The sequence below is a fragment of the Homalodisca vitripennis genome, chromosome X, assembly GCF_021130785.1.
Source record: "Homalodisca vitripennis isolate AUS2020 chromosome X, UT_GWSS_2.1, whole genome shotgun sequence".
Classification (NCBI taxonomy): domain Eukaryota; kingdom Metazoa; phylum Arthropoda; class Insecta; order Hemiptera; family Cicadellidae; genus Homalodisca; species Homalodisca vitripennis.
Window position 1 is genome coordinate 12,953,022 of NC_060215.1, and position 22,194 is coordinate 12,975,215.

General features: G+C 35.4%; 1 long non-coding RNA gene across 1 annotated transcript in view; it reads right to left on the reverse strand.

Annotated features, from left to right (window-relative positions):
- Nucleotides 1–22,194, reverse strand: part of LOC124368481 — a 50,251-nt gene that overhangs the window by 23,619 nt on the left and 4,438 nt on the right. Inside the window, exon 2 of the long non-coding RNA XR_006922949.1 lies at nt 3,207–3,364. This is a non-coding gene — a long non-coding RNA (uncharacterized LOC124368481). The remainder of the gene's footprint in view (nt 1–3,206; nt 3,365–22,194) is intronic.

Below are 22,194 nucleotides of genomic sequence, written 5' to 3' on the forward strand. Positions count from 1 at the left end.
TTTCAACGATAAAAATCAAGAATAATTGTCCTTCTTACAGTATTTATACCATTATATTATTAGTACGAATTACATTATGTTATTCAATTCAATTGAAATGTTTAACAACCTATAATGCTTCCGTAAATCTATCACCGCCCCGTAGTATATAGTGCACATGTACACTTTTTGCAAATTCATACCTTGACCATAGTCTGTTTAGTCTACTAATTCATATCAATATTCTTTCAATTTTATCTCAGTGGCAGATATCTCAACTGTTACAGACACGGGTTCTGCTGACCCAGCGGCTGCTGACTTAATCGGATCACATGTCAATCCAAAATAAGAGGCCAAATACTTAGTGAAAACAAATGTTTATCGAACAAAGCTCTCCTGAAATTAAATAATTGTCTTTGGGTTTTAGCATTCTGAATTTAGTATAACCTGTCTCGGTTGGGTTCAGTTAACCCTTTTTTTGAGAAGCAAACTAAGACAAGATTATTTTTCATTAGCTACTTCATAGCAAAAAGAATAAGAATATGTATTTTCTCTTACACACAAAATACGTTTTTCAAACCAACAGAAGGAAACATGATATATAAGACTTGATACAAAAATAATCATTACCTAAAGAAATCGAATACAATAATGCTCAGTACTCTGAGCGAGCAGCATTTGAACAAAACTGTCACCTTCTTCAAATAAAATGCAGAAATTTTATATATAATTGACTTCTTAATTAATGACAGGAACATTAAGGACCTCAGAGGCTAAGCCTGTTTCGAGGTTTTGTTTGGAACATTAAAGATTAGGGTGGTCAAATTGTTAGGAAAAACTTTACCTAATATACGAGTATATAAAATTTTCCATTGGGGTAGACTTGTTTCATAGTTACTTTATAACAAATCTATACTGACCTTCACTATGGGATAAACTCTGTTTCATTTGTTTCTTGTCGGCTGAAAATTACCAACTATACCCTATACTGAATGTTTTCTATAAAATGAAACGTACTTTTAATATTTTTATGAGGCATTTTGTAAAATTACAATCGTTATCACAGAAGGCTTGTCGACGAAGTCTCGTTTGGCTTGTTAACCCAATGACGACCAAAGTTTCCTGAGTCAGTCAGTAGTTCACCTTCAGCTACTAACGGAATTATGCCGAAATAGATTCGTGAAGTTTATGTAATACAAATTATGTGTCTCCAATTTAAGAAAGGTTTAACACTTGAACAGTGAAATTTATGGTTTTGTGTTTTGGCCTGAATAAGATGCCAGACATTGTAAAACGTGTACTATCTCATGTGTTAAGATTTGATGTCTGGACTAGAGTTACTTTTGTTTTACTGCTGTAATTTTAAGATTCGTTCAGGATTTAAGAGTAATTCTGTACAATTAATTGCTGTAGCGAATTAATTTCCAGTAAATTAATATGTTACCTAACAAAGTAACTAAACAATTTCCAGACTTCAGAACGTTTTTGTTAGTACGATTTCCGTCAAAGTTGAGACGTAATTTTTATAATTACATTTTGAAAACAATTGTGAAAATATTTGCTATTTTAAAAAAGTATGTAATGTTTATAGATATATTACATTGAATTCCAAATACTAGCACTATAACTGTTTTCCGTTTCATAGTGTCAAGGAAAAAACGCAGACGAAAAATAAATATAACAATAAATAATAAAATATATAAAACAACTCTTTTAAATTTTAACCTAAAAAATTAATGACCTATTAAAGTTTGATGAAGATTTTTATTTAGTTAGTTTAGCGGTCTCAGGAACTAAGATAAATTTTTAAATTAGTTTTTTTAATACAAAGAAAATTGAATTATACGGACGGAAATGTACACAAACACTGAAACTTAATCCTCATAATTAAAGAGAATTTAGTGGTTTAACTCACTTTGTGATATTTTATTATTTTATAAATGGTTACATTACTGTTATGTTTGGTCTAAACATGAAACTAGAGCAAATATCAAACTTTTAATAAGTTCATGCCTCCAACATTTTCTAAATTGACATCTACGTTACTTTTTAAAGTTTCAAGAATGCGTTTTTAATGTAATTTACTACTCACACTAATGGCAGGCTACGTATTTAGTGCTATAAACAATTGTAACAAATCGTTTTGTGTTAGTTTTTACAGTGGAATACTGAAGTCTATATTCTGTGGAAATGCGATTTACAATTTTATTTTACGGCACCGAAAGAAAATCGTTCCTAGAGACATTGCCTATCACGTAACAGAATAACATTATAGAGGGTCTGATCTCAAACGTCTTAGATAATAATGAAATATTACAATATCCTCAGAAACGTTTCAGTACTTTGGTGAAGGCTAGAAAAAAAGATTCGGATACTTTACTCAAATTAGGCAATGAAGACAGAAACTTATAGTTGTTGCAAAAAATGCTCGAGAAGTACTAAAAATAATGTTAATAATTAATTTGTAACACAAAAGTTACATGCCTGGTTGAAGACAACAAAAATTAGGAAGAAATAAAGTAATAATGTTTAAGTTTACAGGTATGTGGACGCTTTTAATAAATATATTCTTCAGTCTGTAAAAGGATATTGTAGGAATCGGCACTGTATACAAATATTAATTTAAAAAAATATTACATTTGTAAGATAAAATAATTAGTAATGATTGATGTGGGCTCTGTTATAGCAAAATACATTTTGCACGAGACATCCACTGAAATGGAAATCAACTTATCTCAGAGTGATCTATACAGATAGAAGAATACACAGAAAAGCATGTTTTTTAGATTATGTTACGCCCTACTGCTGTGTGACTTAGGCCGTGGTGGACTGTACTTGCATAAACTTGTATATCTTCTTCAGCTTTAATAATGGCTTCGCAAATACGGTACACTACCAAACCAAACTATAGTCATGGGTGGAGGTGGGATGGCTGGGATAACCCCCAACAACCCGTGCCTGCAGGACCACCCTCAGACGGTGTCAAAAATAACTCTTATTGCAGAAGTTAAATCTCTTTTGTCTCAACATCCCATCTCCAGACGAATCAAGGCCTATCAGGACAGTAGGCGTCAGGACATGGACCAGATGTGAGGTTTCGTCACTCTACAGATTAACCATGGGTATTTTCGGAAGTAGCCATGTCAGCCAAGAACCAAGCAAAACTGGCTGAAATTGTGGTTGAAGATATTAACCAATTTTGTAACGGAGACAAATGATAAAATTACCTCTCATTTCTAATGTATGATTCTGTACATAGGATGGGTATAACTCCGCCATGATTGAATGGTGGTTATTGCTCTATCGATTTCATGTTGGCATTCTTGCTTGGCTTTGTAAACTTTCCCCTGTATATAAGTTTACATTCTTGTATATCGGGCAGACTCTGAAACAAAACAAAATTGTTTTTAATATAATTTTCATATGGACTAATACAACGTTTGTTAAAAATGTATCTACTCTTTTATACACAAACATACGTACACGTTTATATATATATATATATATATATATATATATATATATATATATATATATATATATTCTAAAACATAGAAAGTAATCCAAAACTGTCAAAATATATGTTATCACATTTGGTAAGAATTAAGTATATATTTGTATATGTAATATTATGATTGTACTCTAACAATATATTTTGCATGCGCATTAAATTAACAAATACGATTTAAATTATATTACATAACTAAGATTTTAGGAGTTTTAAGTGATATCAAGAATCCAAGCATTATTTATCACTGTGGTATGGTTATAAAAATCGCAATCAAATTGTAGTAACATATAATGAAGGTAAATGTACGAGACTGTGTTATCCTTCTGTAAACTCTTTCAATAGTCAATTTGTATTTACGGGTTATAAAAAAAATATTAGTTGCATATTTGTTCCAACCATAAAAATCAAGAATCTTTTGCCGATGTACAATATCTGTATTATTATATTATTTGTTACAGCTGCATTGCTGTTCTTTCAATTAATTTTTTTACAACAATAAGGCTATCGAAAATTTATTAACGCACTGTAATACACAATACACATATAGTTTTTAAGCAAAATTTACAGAAATGCCTATTTATAAGAATATCTTGAATGTCTGAAATTTTTTAAATATACTTATTTACAATACATACAAAATATACAATCGATTTAGCACTGATGTAAACTTGTTATAATCCAATTAGGAATCCTATATGACATATTTATTGTTTCATGCCATACCAAATATGTAGTTTAGATTTAAAAAGGAGCATGAGTGTTCCTAGTTCCCAGCTTAACTAGTTACCTAAGCTCATTGAGCGCTTAAAAATAGGTACACTTAGTTCAATGTTAATTTTTGGAATCAAAGAGCTCAAGAAGAAAGGAATGCATGAACTACGCTATTAAACGTGATAAATTCGATTATTTTCTCGCATTGTCTTTTATAAGATCTTATAGAGAAGAATTAGTTATAAAATGAAAAAAAAATCGCTTAAAAACAATACCTAGCCATTACTGACTCCGTTTTTACAACACGATCAATTAAAATTTTAACGCCAATGTGTAGCGACGAAAGAAAAGATAATAGCAACGCATAAATAAAGTTTTGGTCGAGTTTCAAAAACAATAACCGTGATGGCGAAGAAGGTCAGAGGGGCTTATTGTAATAAGGTAGTAGCCATGTCCGCGCCACTATCTCGCTATCTCGCACACTATCGGCTAATTACATGGTACACTTCGGCGAGGTAGGGGAATGTAGCGAGGTCGGGCCAGCGATGGCTTCCCAGTCGGCATGCTACCACACCATTCCTTCGTTCCGGCATGTATTACCCTTCCTCCATACGTACGAACCGTGATCCGGCAGATGTTCGGGGGTGTATCGAGAAGCGACCTGCACAATGGAAAATTTTCGATCGGGAACGTGTCTCCATAAACTCCGATCACAAAAGAACTCTCCAATCCGATCGACGTGGAGCTAGTATATTGAGAAATGAAAGAAAGCTGCCGCCTAGAGTGGATAGTATCAACCCGCTAGAATAAACCCGGTACCTTTTGCCACCACTAACGTTCTTTCCATTCTTTCCGGAAACATATTGTAATGCAACAGTACTACTACTTGTCCTTATCCTACACCTAAATAATATTTCATCTCCAGCGTTAGGTTCGTATTTAATAAACTCGGTATCTCCTTCTGTCCATAGACCTAATAACTGCCAAATCTGCGAATTTAATATAACCCTTTTAATATGTACGTACATTAGAGACTGCATCATTTTCCTCTTTACGTTTAATACGAAATTAAGGTAACCGGAAACTGACTAAGCCTAGTGGAACCAAGTGCGTCGCCAAAGGGGGCAGGGAGGGGCAGTTCCCCCCCCCCATAAAGATTCTAAAAAAGTGACCTAATGTAAAGCACCTTGTCCTTTGGTCACAGTCTTTGATTTGACTGGTCTTTAAAATGGTAAATCGTCGAAACTGTGTTTTAGTTTATTTATTTATTTCAACGGTGCACACCATTTATACAAATAGAATAGTACAGAGTAACTTAGTGTTTTAGTTTTATATATAAGTACAACAGTAACAAGAATATGACTAGGATTAATAAATACTACACAGCAATAACAAAATATGAAACAAATAGATACATTACTTAACGAATGGTAACAAAACAATATTGAATTAAACTAGGAAAAACCGAATTGAGTTAACCGAATCAAAAAAGAATCTGTCGACCACAATCATGCTTTTCTCATTCTCCCTTAGCATAACCGATTATTTATCAAAATGAAAACATTTAGTAAATTAAAACTATGTAAATGTTATTTATAAACTTAATTTCGGCAAAATATTTATTACTATTATTATTTTTAATAATCAATGAGTGTCATTTACAACAACCTTCAGTCCGGTTCTGCCACTTTACTGAAACCACGCTGACTGAAAGCTACTGAAAGGTGATTGTTGACTTGTAGTCAGATCTTACTATTAGTCGCTTTCAACAGCACAAATCACAGTATTTCTGTTAGCAAATTAATGCTATCAAGCTATGCTAATTGTGTGCTTAGTTGGCTGAGATATTGTTAGCCGGAGAGGTGACAGGTGAGTAGAGGTTGATTAGTTGACCTCAGACAGGGTATATAATATCATGCAATGTATACATATCGTATAGCGATATATTGTGGGATAAATTATCCCACTGTCAATACTACTTGTATCTAAAATTGTACTTGCACTCTGAGGCTGACATTGACAGTCATAGTAGTCGTCCTTATAACTAAGCCAATCGTCATATCTCAAACGCGCTATCGAAAGTCAATTAACTGTGATACATTTGAGCACTTACTGCTATCAATAGAAAGTAAATACTTAAGTTTTACTGTAAAAAGTTGCAGCAGTCTTTATTCTCATAAAGTGACCTTATTTTGACTAAACAATCTGGCCATCTACATTTCAGTCATTCGAACTCCTTGGCAGTAGTATTCAGCGAAACAACAGTCAAAACATTTTCTAAGTACTTTAGCATCTAGTCCTAAATGTGGAATATCCATGAATATAATTGTCCTGGCCTTTTGTAACAATTGGGATTTCTAAAATAGATTCCAAATAGTTTTGAAATTGTATAGCATGAGATTTAAAGAAGGATGTCCTCAGAGTTCTGCATTGCTAGCTGCTCAAGTCAAAAGCTTGTCATATTTATACAAAACAAACATCCATTTGCAAATAAGGATTAAATAATAATTAAAATTCTGCAATAAGTATCTTACATATTATCTGATGTTACATAACTCAAGTGTAACATTTTTAACTATTAACTATCATTAACTAACTAGTGCAAATTAACGAATCCACGATGAATAAGAATATAAGAAAAAAACATTTCTATCAACTCCGACCTGCCTTATTCAATGACTTCTTGAAGAAGAATCTTCCTATGATGACCTCGGTGGTGTGGGGCCACCGGTCACCGAGTTCCTGTGACCTCGGTTCCATAATTACTTTTTGTGACCTCAGCAGAGGTGTCAAGGATATGTTCATATTCGATTTTAAGAAACTTTGCTGAGACAGACTTGTTTAATACTGAAACCATTCTCTTCAAAGCAATTTATATTTCTACTACACTTATTTATACAGTGTTTACAAACTTAAACCTCCTAGGATGATAAATGTATTTCATTATTAAGCTTTAAGATATGACCTGAAATTTTGTCATTCAACCAAAGTTTTCGGAGGACAACCTTTTAGTTATCCCCATTAGAACTGTTAAATATTTGAAACGGTATTAAAGTTAATTCCGTAAAACTTTTCAACATCTTCCAAAAAGTTATTATTTGTTTGAGGGAAAACATTTTCTGGGCACCGAGACGTGCGGTCGACTCGCAGTGCAATGCATCGGATTTCGAGTCCGGTTCGAATCTTACCTGGTCTAAACTATTTTTAAACCTAACGTCCAAAACTGTCCTTCTACCTTTCGTTTATTTCCCCGTTTTAGACTTCGAACAATGGACAGAGTGAGTTGACTAAAAAGGATCGTAAATAGGGAACCTCTTAAGAAAATCATAAGCGTGATCAACAACATTCAATACCACACCCACTAAACCTAATTGGCACCTCATCAGACTTTTAATGGTTTCAGTAAAACACCCAAACACAGCAGTATCGATGAGGTGGCAGAGGAGAATTGACAAGACAAATAATGACGCGCCACGCTCGGTAGCGACACAACACGGCCAATACAAATACAATACAATGTCGATAGGTGATGGGAACAATACACAGTTCCGCCAATAACAATCTAGTAATGGTGCCAAGTCCCCGGTCTGACGTTGTACTTGTTGTACTTGGTCGCCATAGTGAGCCATGTTACCTCGCGCCCACGTGCCCTGCAGGACAACTTCCACTATCAATATTTCATACTCACTCCCTCACCGAACTCCGACAAACTCCACCCCTCGTCAAAGAGAAACTTCTTTTCTGAAATCGGCCCCACGAACTTCAGCTTCGTTCAGCAAGGTTTTCAAAACGTTTCGATTTCAAATGTCTAAGGTTTTTGAGAAAATATGAACTCAACTCGTTTATTGCCAAAGACATGATATTACTAGAAGGAATTACTAGTCTACGCAATATTTGAACAGTTATGATTTAAACTAAAGACAAATCACTACTGACAGCTAAAACTAACAGATTGATTGTGGTCCTAATTTTCCCGCTATATGTATTACTAAACATTGGAGTTCTTTAAAGAACAAGATACTTTTTCAATTCGCTCAGAAATTCCGGTTACTAGAAACAATTTTTAAAGAAGGGATAGTAAAAACACTTTCAAATATTGTGTAATGTAGGCTATGTAGTTACGGAAGAATATCATTCATTTGTGAAATGTTTCACTCACAATTATTTAAAATGACAATAGGAATAGGAATCGGTAGGATGTGCACCGGCTGTGTCACAAATCACGATCACAATCACAAAAGGGTGTCACAAACTACTGTGAGCTATGGTGTTCATCATTCAAAACAAAAATTGTCACATAAACATAGGTCGAGAAATGTTTAGTTTTGGCGCTAGACGCCATTTTTTATTTTATTATAAAAGAATTATTATTTCTAAGACTATTGAAGCTAAACAACCAATTTTTGCACATAGATTTTAATATATAAGAGAAAAATTGAAAATGATATTTAGTTATGTTCTTTAATATTAACATAATTGCACCTGTTGGACATTTTTAATGTCAAATAACAATACAGTTGTAAGACACTACAATACCAAATATTTTAAAACTTAGTCTTTTCATATGCATCTGCTGTTTGACACCAGTAAAGAAATTACAAGATGCAAACTATTTTGAACTTTTTATAACAATTCAAACGGTATTTTTTCCATTTTATCCGTCAACGATACGCTTGCACAACAACTAGATATATATTCTACAAAGATATAAATAACACGTATAAAATGCATTTTACGTCATAGATCCTTTTATCAACCAAAGACGAATAGTCTATAATTGTGGTGTAAACCACTACATGATTACTATACAAACTACTCATTATTATTGAAAGGACTTAAATTAAGTCATGAGTTCTTTATTATGCGCTTGCTTTGTATCTGAACTTTATCTTCATACGGTATTTACATCCCTAAAGAGCCTTATGGACGATTTTCTGTTTCGATACCAAATAGAGTACAACAGCAATAAAAAGTAAAGTAAAGTGATTCTTGTAATCACAGTACGAGAAGAAGATTTCTATAATTCAAAATTATGGTGAATAAGTTCTTCGTAACAATAAAAACTTACAATCAAATACTTGACCTCTAAAGTAAGACTAATAGAGGTCAGAATGTGCAAGGCTGCACTTTGACCACTGTACCACTAGGCAGTAGCATTAACTTCACTCAACTGGCAAACATTTTAATAAAACTCACTTCCAGTTGCATTTAAAATGTAGCTCTTTTCATTCTTGAAATGTCCTTCGGACAGATAATCATACAGAGAAGAATTTGAGTAAAACATGACATCATAGAGTAGCTAAATTGTTGTAGAAATGTCATACAAAATGTAAAGTTTACATATGGAATCTTTCTTAACATATCTTGCCACAAGTGCATTCAGATTTTTGTTCATTAAATCTTTGGGCTTCATATAATTTTTTAAATAAAACAAGTCTACACCACAAAATACCATAAAACGATGTTTTATGTGTTGGACAAGTTAGGCTACGTGTCAGAATCTTTTATGGGTGTATTGAGTTTGTTTACACATTTATTTATGCTGCCTTATTCTGGATTATAATTTACAAAAGTGTCATCAAAACCATAAAATGTACGTACCATACACAAAACGCTTTCAAAATTATGTATTACAATATTTTAGACATAGGGTTGTTATATTATAACTATTGGGTTACCATAACAGCCAGTATGAAGTCTTTTAGAAATTTGTTATCTTACTTCAGTTGAAAAATCGAAATTATTTTACAAACGTTCACGATTGGTATATCGACCTATTTATAAGAGTTCATTGTGCTAATATATTGGTAAGAGTTAGGAATCTGTTTGAAAACATGAAGAAGGTCTATGTAATCGGTTAAAAAAAGAGATTACAGCTACAAAACCTAATATATAAATATATTATTGAAATATGATCATATACACAGCCAACTCTGAAAGTTGTTTAATTTACTTCCAGAAATATAGAGAGCTTTAACAGAGAGTATCAATATCATTATCAGTAGGTTCCTTTTCTCTTAACAGTGTCAAGTACAACGGTTTATACTGCGTGAAAACGTAACAGGCAGTATAACAAAACTTGAGTCACAGAAAATTAAGTTTAGGTTTATACACAGAAGATACACTTTGTTGTCATCTTGTTTCTTCAATGTAAATTCGATCTTAAAATGAGGAATAATGTACTATTGCATATTATTAATGCTCTTTTAAATTTATTAACAGCTGATTTTTACAATTTCAGATAGTTATTTGTGCATAAGTTTTCAATTATAATTAAACATTTAAATTTTAAAAAATACAAATTTAAAATGACAAATCACTAAATAAATATAGGTAATAAATTGTTTCAGAATACACTGAACATGTTTTTGGGCTTCTGTGCAAAATTTGTGATGAAATCTTGATGACGTTATTGACATTATACTATAATAAGCAACAGAACTTTTTTATGAAAAAATGCGTTTTATGGTAAGTTATACAGTACTTAAAAATAAGCGTCATCTAGATATGTACCTCCTAGAAAGTATTAATTTGGATTTGTTTGTAGTATCTTAGCATGCAAAAATAGAAATTGGAATCTTGAGATATTTCGACTCTATGTGGAGATTTGTTTTTATTCAAGAGATTTTAAATTAAAATGAAGTAATTTATGAGTTTAGCATCTCTTGACTGGATGTGGCTCTCCACATATATCCCAAACATCTCAAAATTCACATTGTGTTAGCAATAATGAGAACTGGAAAAAAACGGTGAAAATATAATTATTTATTTTGGTGAAACATATATTTAAACTTTTATTTTAATGTAAGACACTTCGTCTATGCACGCGTGCTGTCAGCCCATTTACAGGGATGACACAGACAGAAAAAAGGCCAATATTACATGTCAATATTTAATATTTAAAAATTATTGTAATAGGTTGAATTAGTCATTTTTTGTTTATTATTTTAGAAAAGGTGTTCACCGTTTAAGGGGAGTCGGATGGGCCTATCCCCGCAATGTTAATTTGATGAATTTTAGGTACCATTATCTTAAAAACTATAAATGGTAGCCAGTTAATTCTTTTTTTATTCTGCTCCTTGTACTTTTCATAGCATTTTGAATACATGGTTATAAAAAATCTTTTCATATAAACGTGTGACATTTTTTTTCTTTTTATACAAAAAATATCATAAAAAATTACAATTTATTCTGATGTATAAAATTAAGTACTGAACATAAGGTAATAATATGTATTCAAAATGTAGATTATTACTTAGGGAACAAATTAAAAAAAGAATCAACAGGCTACCTATAATAGTTCTTGAGTAGTACCTATCGAACAAAAAACATAGTTTTACAGAAAACGCATTTGAAGTTCATTGTAACCAACTCTATAAAAATACAAAAATAAACTACAGTTAATAGTGTCCAGGGGCATATGCTGGGTTATCTGGATCCTCTTCTTCCTCAAGCAACTCTTCCAATCTTAATTTGGTTAATTTTGCCCTCTGCCGGCACTTCTTTTCTAATTCCTCGATGGCATTTTCTGCTTGTCGGATTCGGATCTCATCTTTCTGTTTCATTTGTCTGACCAAATTGTTGCCAGGCTTGTAGCCTAATTGTTAAAGCTAAACATCTCACAATATTACCTTGATTGAAGCAAGCAACAGCCTCATATACACCTAGTTCAAGGGTTGACCTTAGCATAAATGTATTTTTAGGAAGTCGAGACCAAATTATGTTGTTGACGGATTCATTGGGGTTTTGTGTACCTCCGTGTAAACATTTCCTTAGAAGGTCTGGTGAAGACAAGTCCCTAAATATTGGTTTTATTTTGTCCATTACCACTTTAGGCAGGTGGAAATGATCTTTATGATCATAGGCCTCCTTATTGGCCATCGCTCTCTGGTACTTGCACGTCAAAATCTCTTTGCAATTCTTTAGAAAAACAGCTATAAAAAAAGAACTAACCATCAGAAAATCTTAAGTGAAGTATTTTCTAAAAAAGAATGAAATAGGGAATACAAAATCACAAAAAAAACAATTTTCGGTAAAAAAAAATATTTTGCCCATCCGAGTCCCCTTAAAGAAAGCATTGGTCAATAAACAAGTAATATTTTTATTTTGCAGTATATTGAGTTTTACCTGGGATTTAATTTAAGGCTGGGCGAAGACATTATGACAATTTTACATGTTATTTACGACGTTAAAACAAACTATGACACAGGTATGGTTGGAAGGGTTGTTCGACGCGAAAATTGAAATTAGATCTTTGGATACAATTGTGCAGCTGATGAGGCAACAAGAATACCTCTTCATCAAGATTTCACTTGGTGGCTACTGGGTACACCAGATGGAACTCTGTGGCCGAAGTGTTTCTGATGTCGAAACGATGCAACATGAAAACAATTAAGAACTAAACGTATTACCGAGAGATCATTTTGAATACTGAAAGCACAGTAAGTACTAAGTACCAAGGTAAGCACAGTAAGTGTCAAGGTAAGCACGTGTTTCGGTCTCGATGGATCCCTTCAAACAGACGTGAACGCCAGATTCTAGGAGTCAAGCCTCTGACAGTTTCAGGTCCCAGACTCTGCGCTAAGTGGAAGATGTAATGGAGCTAAAGCCAAAACTCACATCATACTGATATGCAATATGTGGATATAGGAATCAAATGGAAATGCTTTCATTGGCACACACCATAAATGAAATAAGTTTGTATTTTGTGTGTATTTCCCCATGCATTGAACCGGTCTCAGTGTATTCTGGAAGGTATGCCGGCTCGTCGTGGTTAGGTAAAGAGTCGTTTGATCTCTCAACTGTTTCCTAGGTGAACAAAGTACAGGAATAAAATATTATATTAAACTGATCCTGCTCAGAAAGGTATCCCTTTCCAACCAAAAACCAAAATCCTAGGTAACTAACAATTTACAATCATTAAAACTAAAGTTTAACTTTCTATACGAAAATATGATTTTGCTGTTTGAAGATAATCCGTATTATTTTATAAGGAAGAAAAATTTGATATTAGTTTCGGTCTCTATGTGCCGTCAATTCTGGCCAAGACTGAGAAAGGAACAAGTAATAGGAGTAGGATATGAACCCACAATGTCCCTTTAAAGTGTGTCTCCTAAACGGACGACATCATCATGAGTCCAAGAACAAACCATGGTTTTCGTTGACGAAAGTGTAGACACTATAACAGGACAGACATGATCAACTGCAAACTAGAAAGCGGGCAGGGCAAGGCTCGACCCACAATACGTACACAGTACCTTATCTAGCCTATATAAGGGCAGGGAACATCGGGAGGAAGCGGGCCGCCTGTCGAATGTAATAGCCGGTAATAAGCGGGCAGGGCGGAAAACCAAAGAAATCGAGCGAACCGCGTCGCGATCAGCACCCATCCGGTGGGCAGAGCACTTCACACGTGCACCGGCTACTTCTGAATTCATTGTTCCTTAGTTTTGCACTGTGAAGCCCTACAACTCAGCATAGAGATAAAACGAACTGCGTCGTGATCAGCACCCATCCGGTAGGCAGAGCACTTCACACGTGCACCGGCTACTTCTGAATTCATTGTTCCTTAGTTTTGCACTGTGAGGCCTTACAACCCACCATAGAGATAAAGCGAACCGCGTCGTGATCAGCACCCATCCGGTAGGCAGAGCACTTCACACGGGCACCGGCTGCTTCTGAATTCATTGTTCCTTAGTTTTGCACTGTGAGGCCTTACAACCCACCATAGAGATAAAGCGAACCGCGTCGTGATCAGCACCCATCCGGTAGCCTTTCATGGGAGATGGGATTTCATTTTATCAGCTTTTACCATTCTATGAGCACTATCTTTGAACATAATGCCTTCCTCACAAATACCAATGTATGAGAGATTTTATTGATGGCCGTGTAAAAGGCTGCATCACCACAGCAATATTTTTTAATATCTGTATAGCTTTCATGCTTATACCAATTCTTGTTATAAATTCTCAATGTCCCTTGCACTTTACTCTTTTCGTTGGTTCTGTTCCGAATTCCTTTGAACAAATGTGGAAAATTTGGCATTTATTGGCACTCCGACGTGATTGGCACCCTGAAATTCTGTTGCTATTTATAAGAGTACGGTTGGGACCACTGGTACTAAATATACCAGACCACGCTTTTACGCTTTCAAAGTTACAGTAGCTATCTCTGAACTGGTTACCGTTTTGAATGTTCTCAATGCCAGTTGACACTTTACATAAAGTTATGCAAAATCAACTACATCTAGTCGATTATTTATGGATATACTTGTTTGTTTCATTTTTATCCATAAATATTTGTTTCAATAGTGAAGTTGAGAAAGTTTATCACATTGTTCTACAAAGCGGTATTGATAATCAGACCAATCATCATAACCAAAAGGTAACGACGCTGAAAGGGTGCTAATATCTGTACACCGGGTACCTAAATATATTTTAAAATTATGTCTCTTTTTGTTTTAAATTAGGCTATCATTGAGACTCTACAACTTTTTCCATTTAAACTTTAAACTTAATCATTTTGATCCAAATACAACTAAACTGCAACTAAGTTGAACATATCACAAATTATATTACAACAGTGTTACAACGATGTAACAAGTTATATTTTAAGTGGTGGGTAGATGACGTATGTTCAACGCACCCATAAATGTTTTCAATGTCTATGATAATTCAAAAAGTGTGCACAGTTTTAAAAAAACTCGAAGCTTCATTACCCACTTGGTATTTATATTTGTAGGTTTATGTTTCATTTTTACTTAGCCATACTTGAAACAAATCCACGAGTGTCCTGTCTGTCGCAAGACCAGTTTGGGTCCTAATCTCTGTGATTAATTATGCTAATAAGTAAAAGTTGGCGTATAATTCGAGAGCGAACTTAACAATAATTCTAAGAGTTCGTGTGCTGAGCACCAAGACTGTAAGCAATTGCCACTTTGCAACAGCTAATCTTTATCCCTGCGACGAAATTACCGTGTAAACAAATTCTCGTGCATTTTATTGGTTTTTAATTTTAAACCAACTTGTATTGTAAGTCTTCCATTATAAACATCAATTTTACGCTAGTATCAAACTTACATCATGTTATATTAAAATTCTCTATTAAATAAACGATCATTTTTTTTGCTTGTTCTCTTTTCATTGTCAGGTAGTGCTGTAATCTCTTACTGATCATCACTCGTCATGTATTGTTGTTATTTATCAATGATTATCACTCGTGGCGCAGTGTCTTTATTTCTCAATGATTATCTCTCGTGGCGCAGGTTCAGATTGATCAATGATTATCACTCGTGGCGCAGTGTCTTTATTTCTCAATGATTATCTCTCGTGGCGCAGGTTCAGATTGATCAATGATTATCACTCGTGGCGCAGTGTCTTTATTTATCAATGATTATCACTCGTGGCGCAGTTTCTTTATTTATTAATGATTATTTCTCGTGGCGCAGTTTCGTTATTTATCAATGATTATCTCTCGTGGTTTAGTATCGATATCTATCACTGATTATCACTCGTATTGTATTGTTATTTATCACTGATTATCACTCGTGATATATTGTTGTTCTTTATCAGTGATTGTCAGTCCAGTGGCGCAGTGCTGTTACCAACCCTTAGTATCGTGGTGAAATGTTATAGTAATTATATCTGGACAACCGCTTGTGTATTTTAGTAATTATCACTTGTGATGTATAATTAACACAAACCACAGTCTTCAAATTTATAAAATTTTGCATGTTTTGGATTATTAATGGATACAACAAAAATCCAATTGATCTCCAAGTTATAGATAAATTGATGGTCTGAGAGATATATATATATATATATATATATATATATATATATATATTATTTTTGTAATACTAAGTTTTTCATCCAAGTGTACATTTTTAATAGTTTGAATAAATTTACCATTTTTAAATGTTTTTGTTATTTCGATTTTTAATTAAAAATACGTTGTTTTCAAGTCATTTAATTTTTTAACATATTAGAAAAATATTAACTTTTAATAATAAATGATCTAATATTGAATTTGATGGAAATAGTGGGAAAAGAAGGTACGACTGATATGCATAGTACATTGATACTTTCAAGAATTTCCTGTAGCGTGAAAACGGTCAAATGGAGTCTTTTTTAAAGGAAGAAAATTGTGCTATGTTAGTCACTTTTGCTAAACATTTTTTATTTGTATTAAATTCCATTTTCTTTCATATATAACTTAAGCATTGTACCACATCATTGTATATTTGTATATTAATTGTATTAGTAGTATATTATCTAAGCTTTACCATACAGGAGGAGTCCAAACTACGTAGTTTATTCTGGATATTATGTAACTGCATATTTGTTCAATGCCAAAGACGTGAATACTTGCACATAAAATACGAAAAAACTTGCCTCCTTCGACCTTATAATACGCCATATTTATAGAAACTGGAGGAAGAAAACGGACGGACCTGGCATTAACATGACTCAAGAAACCACTCGCTCTGTGACTTCGATTTGAGAAAATCCATGCAAACGGATTGGCAAAGCAATGCACCTAACACCATTTGTAATCTTTTGTTGACCAAGAATACAATTTACCGAGCAGCGGCTGATTAGGAATAAGATATTGATTAGGTGTAAACAATATTGATATATATCCTAGGTTGAACCAAGGATATGGGATGGCCTAACAAACATATATTAAAAAGCAATGACGAAATACTGTATATTAACACTTATACAAAAATTTAAACTTTCCAAGAACGAATACAGGAGGTACGAACGAGTCAGGTGCTTCACGAGGCAGACATTAGTGCCTATTAAGAAATTAAACAAATCGTAAATATTATACTTGTGATAATTAGCAACTCTGTACTTCTGAAGCGCAAACCCTAATAAGTACAATCGTTTTGCCTGAACTGCTCGAGATTATGCATGAACACTGATATAATATATACATCAAAATACGGCTTATTTCGTTTCAAAGTTATAAGTGTTTTGACTGAGAAAGCTGCGAACCCGGACATAAGGAGTCCTGAACACTAACCTAAAATAGTAAAATCGTCGGAGCTATTCAATAACATATCACAAAATGTTGCACATAGATCCGAGTTATTTCAAAAATAGGATTCTGTTTTAGCTATAATCCTAGTTCGTATACTCCTTTTACAAAGGTATATCAAAAAAGGTGGTTACTATTTTACAATTTTGATGTGGGTGCTCTCCATAGAATGAAAGCACTCAAAATGTATTACTATATCATAGAGTAACTACTATTAGGACAAAAATCCATTAATTTTCATATTCGATCTGCAGTAATTAGAAATAAGATAGGGAATACTTCAGGGGGAGACATAATCCTTTATGTAATTCTTTAAACATCAATAAAAATAATTAATAAACGTGTAATTTTATTTACATATTTTATCATGACGCTAAAATCTACAGTAAAATAATCAGATCTAATTAAGTTGATGAAAATAGTTTATGGTCTACGCGCGACATAATTGTTGTCGGTACGTTCACTTAGAGAGACTAGATCTTTATAGTTTTGTTCTTCCAAATGAATTTTTCGTCAAACTTTTCCTTATATGAAACAAAATCCGAGTGTTAATCGAGCAAAGGTCAGATCAAGAGTAAAAGTATCATGTAATAATTCTATTGATGGCGTAATGGTACATCGAAACGTGCAAGCCGGAGATCGAGGGTGGTGATGTTCTGGTCGGGGGCGGTAGGTGGGGGTGGAATCGGGGGCGGCCGATCGAGGGTGGGGGCGCGAGTAGCGCACAGTTCAGACCCTTTCACAATTAGGGGCTGAAATGGAGTGGAATTGGGGCGAGCCCATCTTGTTTTCAGTCTTCAAGCCAGGGGTAATCGAGCGAAACGTCTCAACGGAAAAGCGTCAAAATTAAACAAAAGGGTAGTTCCGGAACCTGGCTTTCAGCGAGTGACGCGAGACCGCTCAAGGGTTATGGCGAACTCACGTTCTTTGAAGAGGTTTTGACAGAAAATCGATATACCCGATAAGAGTTCGATTCGCTTCAACAATCCGAATTCATTTTTCTCGCCCGCACTCTTGAACATAAACGACTGGTTAATATTTCATACTAGGAGGAAATCGTATAATAACTACCCGCTAATGAAGAATTTCTTACAAATCCACAACACAGTGTAGTTAATCGAATAAAGATTTTAGACGATTAGAAATCTCGAAAACCGAATTCATATTTTTTTATGTGTAATTGTTTAGCCACACGATTTTACATTTGTGTTTACACCGTTACCCTGATTTGTTTTTTTCAGTAAATTCTAGCGAATTTTGATTTTGAGGATAGGGTAAACCCAAAAGGTTGGTTAAGTTCGGTTTTTTATTTAGACTTTTGGTTCTACAATTGCCATTAACTGTCACGCTTCATTTTTTGTTATTTATAAACATCATCGCATGTTTGCAATTCAAACTTATAGTATTAATCGATCCTACATCACTCTCAATTAAATTCGCCTGCCCAACCTTTGACTACGCTTCAAAATAAACATCAACCCGTTCTTTCCCGAGCTAATGGATGGAGAGGGTCTCATGGGTCAGGCTTCACCTTGTAAGATGTAGCCTACATTTTTATGGTCAAAGTAGGGTTCCTTCTAAAGAGGAATATCAGTCCACAAACTCATGAGGCACGACACCGTTCTGTGGGAAATCCAAAGAGTTCGGTGCCGGTATCGAAATAATGCAGCGAAGATTGTGCCCGTTCCACGGTTCTGGACTCACATGCAACAGAGTTCCGGCTACGCTATACTTATGCCGGCCCGTAATTACGGGATAAAGTATGGGCGTCCATCCACCGTCTTCGTCTACCCACCAATTTCGCTTCGTTCTGACGCGTTTTTGTTTTGTCTCCTTTTATTGAATAATTAATGGAGACATTTGCCTACATGAGACTTAAATGAGTAAATAAAACATAGGTTGGTAATAGAAGTAGGAGAAGAAGACAATGGGTACGCCATGCATAATGCGTGAACTATTCGCGTCCTATAGATAGAGTCGTGAGGTGCTCGTACCACGAAAGTTGCTTCGTGTCGTGTTGATTCTATGTTCTTGCTAGTTTAAACAAAACTCATACTAGGATTTCCTGGTGTTTATTAAGTTTAGCTCTAACGTCCACTGACTCGTGTGTTCTCCTTTGTAAAAGATTCTACTTAGCATTCTATAGAATAACATTCAGATATAATTAATGTAGGAGACGGCAAGTGAATTGACAGAAGAAACATGGGAGTATATTACAAGCCTTATATTGAAAGTAATGAAATTGTAACATCGGCATCCAAGGTTAATTCCCTGGACAAGGCTCCAGGGAAATGTCGTTTCACGTGGGTTTTTTCATTCGGTCTCTATACTGTATTTCACAATAAAATATACTTCTAACTGGAAAAGTAACACTAAAAATGTATTCGAATAAAAATATTGCACACTTTTAAGAAGATATATTATTTTTTACTTCTGTCAGAAACGTCTACTTATAAGGCGGCAAGGCACCAACTTCTGTGATCATTCTGAAAATGCCATCCGTCAACAATATGGCCCTTGATTCCAGAGCTACTCCTAACTTTGATCTGTGCCAACACTAGAACACTATTTGTAATGGATTATGTACAACACTATGAGTGATTGACACGTTAGAGACCATCCGAAATGTCAAACGAGATGGGGTCATCAGACAAGAGTCTACTGAAGAAAGAACGCAGGACCTGGCTGTGCGGCGAGGACTCTGGACACCTGAAGACACCGGAGGCTCGGGGCACGGCCAGTGGTCCTGCAGCAGCCGGGGTATTATCACCGGGTATAGGCACGACACCGAGTCACCCGTCCCCGCATAGTACCGGCGAGATTATCATAATTAAGCAGGGTCCTAGAATTTGGCAGACTTACAAAGAATGGAAATACTGTTACATTTTGTGTCTGTGGGTAGAGAGCTAAGTGGGCATTGTTGCCGGAGACTGGAATCAGCGAAATTGGAGGTCCAAGCAGAGCGTGTGTGCCGTTCGCGGAACCTGAGCAGTTCTGTAATCATGGCCCATTAGCCCTACAGCCCGCTACTGCCGTTTTTATAGCCTTCTGTTTAACAAGTGTGGAGAGAAGAGGCTACCTGTGAGGGGTCCTGTGTGTCCTCGACCCTCGCCTACTGCTACCTATAAAAAAGTTGAATTCTCTGTTTAAGTCAATTCACGACACCTCGAGTTGGGGATGATGAATCTTATTCTTGTTGTGTTGTGTTTTGACAACGTTGCTGTTGTTTGACTCGAGTGTAGATGTCCGTGTACCGTTTACTTGTATGGACTAAGCGGCCCCGATCCATGCGCACACATGACTGCGAACTAGCACTTAGAGGACCAGGGAACTCACCGGACAGCTGGCCAGCATTTAAATCCAGACGTCCTGTAAGCGCAGTGATAAATCTGGCTATTCAATTATCCAAAACGCCTTGATTTCGTCTGGGTTGTTATAGTTCAGGCGTTAAACAAGGGATTTGTTAACATCAGATACGAAGGCTGCATTCATCGCTGAGGTCGATGACTAGGACATAATTAGCGCGAGAAAGACGTGGTCACTCACTCACGGATATCTAACAATAAGTACTTCAAGATGTGCATGGACTTTACACAGGTACACTAGTCCTGCTCGGACTACAAGCACTAGAGTGAGCCTGCATTCCCAATTTATTTATTTAAGGCTTAAGTAGGGGATTTATGTTATACTAAATTTACCTTCAGGAATACAGTGGCAAATTATTATAAACACCAATATACTCGTCGAAATTCAAATACATCTTATTCGAATCTGAGTTAAACGATGAAGAATGATATACAATAGTGTCTAAAATCTAGCATTGGTAGGTAATGTTTCAGGAAAAAGCGATTAAAAACACTGAACTAAAATATTTTACCACAAAACTAGCAAAAACTTTATCCCATATAGTACGCAATAGAGCCACCAGCACTAACTATAAATAGAGAAACTGTCGTCAACCGTATCTCGCCAGCCATAGCACTGACTGGAAATAGAGAAACTTTATCGTCAACCGTATCTCGCCAGCCACAGCACTGACTGGAAATAGAGAAACTTTGTTGTCAACCGTACCTCGACAGCCACAGCATTGACTGGAAATAGAGAAACTGTCGTCAACCGCATCTCGCCAGCCACAGCACTGACTGGAAATAGAGAAAATGTCGTCAACCGCATCTCGCAGCCACAGCACTGACTGGAAATAGAGAAACTGTCGTCAACCGTATCTCGCCAGCCACAGCATTGACTGGAAATAGAGAAAATGTCGTCAACCGCATCTCGCAGCCACAGCACTGACTGGAAATAGAGAAACTGTCGTCAACCGTATCTCGCCACCACAGCACTGACTGGAAATAGAGAAACTGTCGTCAACCGCATCTCGCAGCCACAGCACTGACTGTAAATAGAGAAACTTTGTTGTCAACCGTATCTCGACAGCCACAGCATTGACTGGAAATAGAGAAACTGTCGTCAACCGCATCTCGCCAGCCACAGCATTGACTGGAAATAGAGAAACTGTCGTCAACCGCATCTCGCCAGCCACAGCATTGACTGGAAATAGAGAAACTGTCGTCAACTGCATCTCGCAGCCACAGCACTGACTGGAAATAGAGAAACTGTCGTCAACCGCATCTCGCCAGCCACAGCACTGACTGGAAATAGAGAAACTGTCGTCAACCGCATCTCGCCAGCCACAGCATTGACTGGAAATAGAGAAACTGTCGTCAACTGCATCTCGCAGCCACAGCACTGACTGGAAATAGAGAAACTGTCGTCAACCGTATCTCGCCAGCCATAGCACTGACTGGAAATAGAGAAACTTTGTTGTCAACCATATCTCACCAGCCATAGCACTGACTGGAAATATAGAAACTGTCGTCAACCTTATCCCGCCAGCCACAGCACTAACTATAAATAGAGAAACTGTCGTCAACCGTATCTCGCCAGCCACA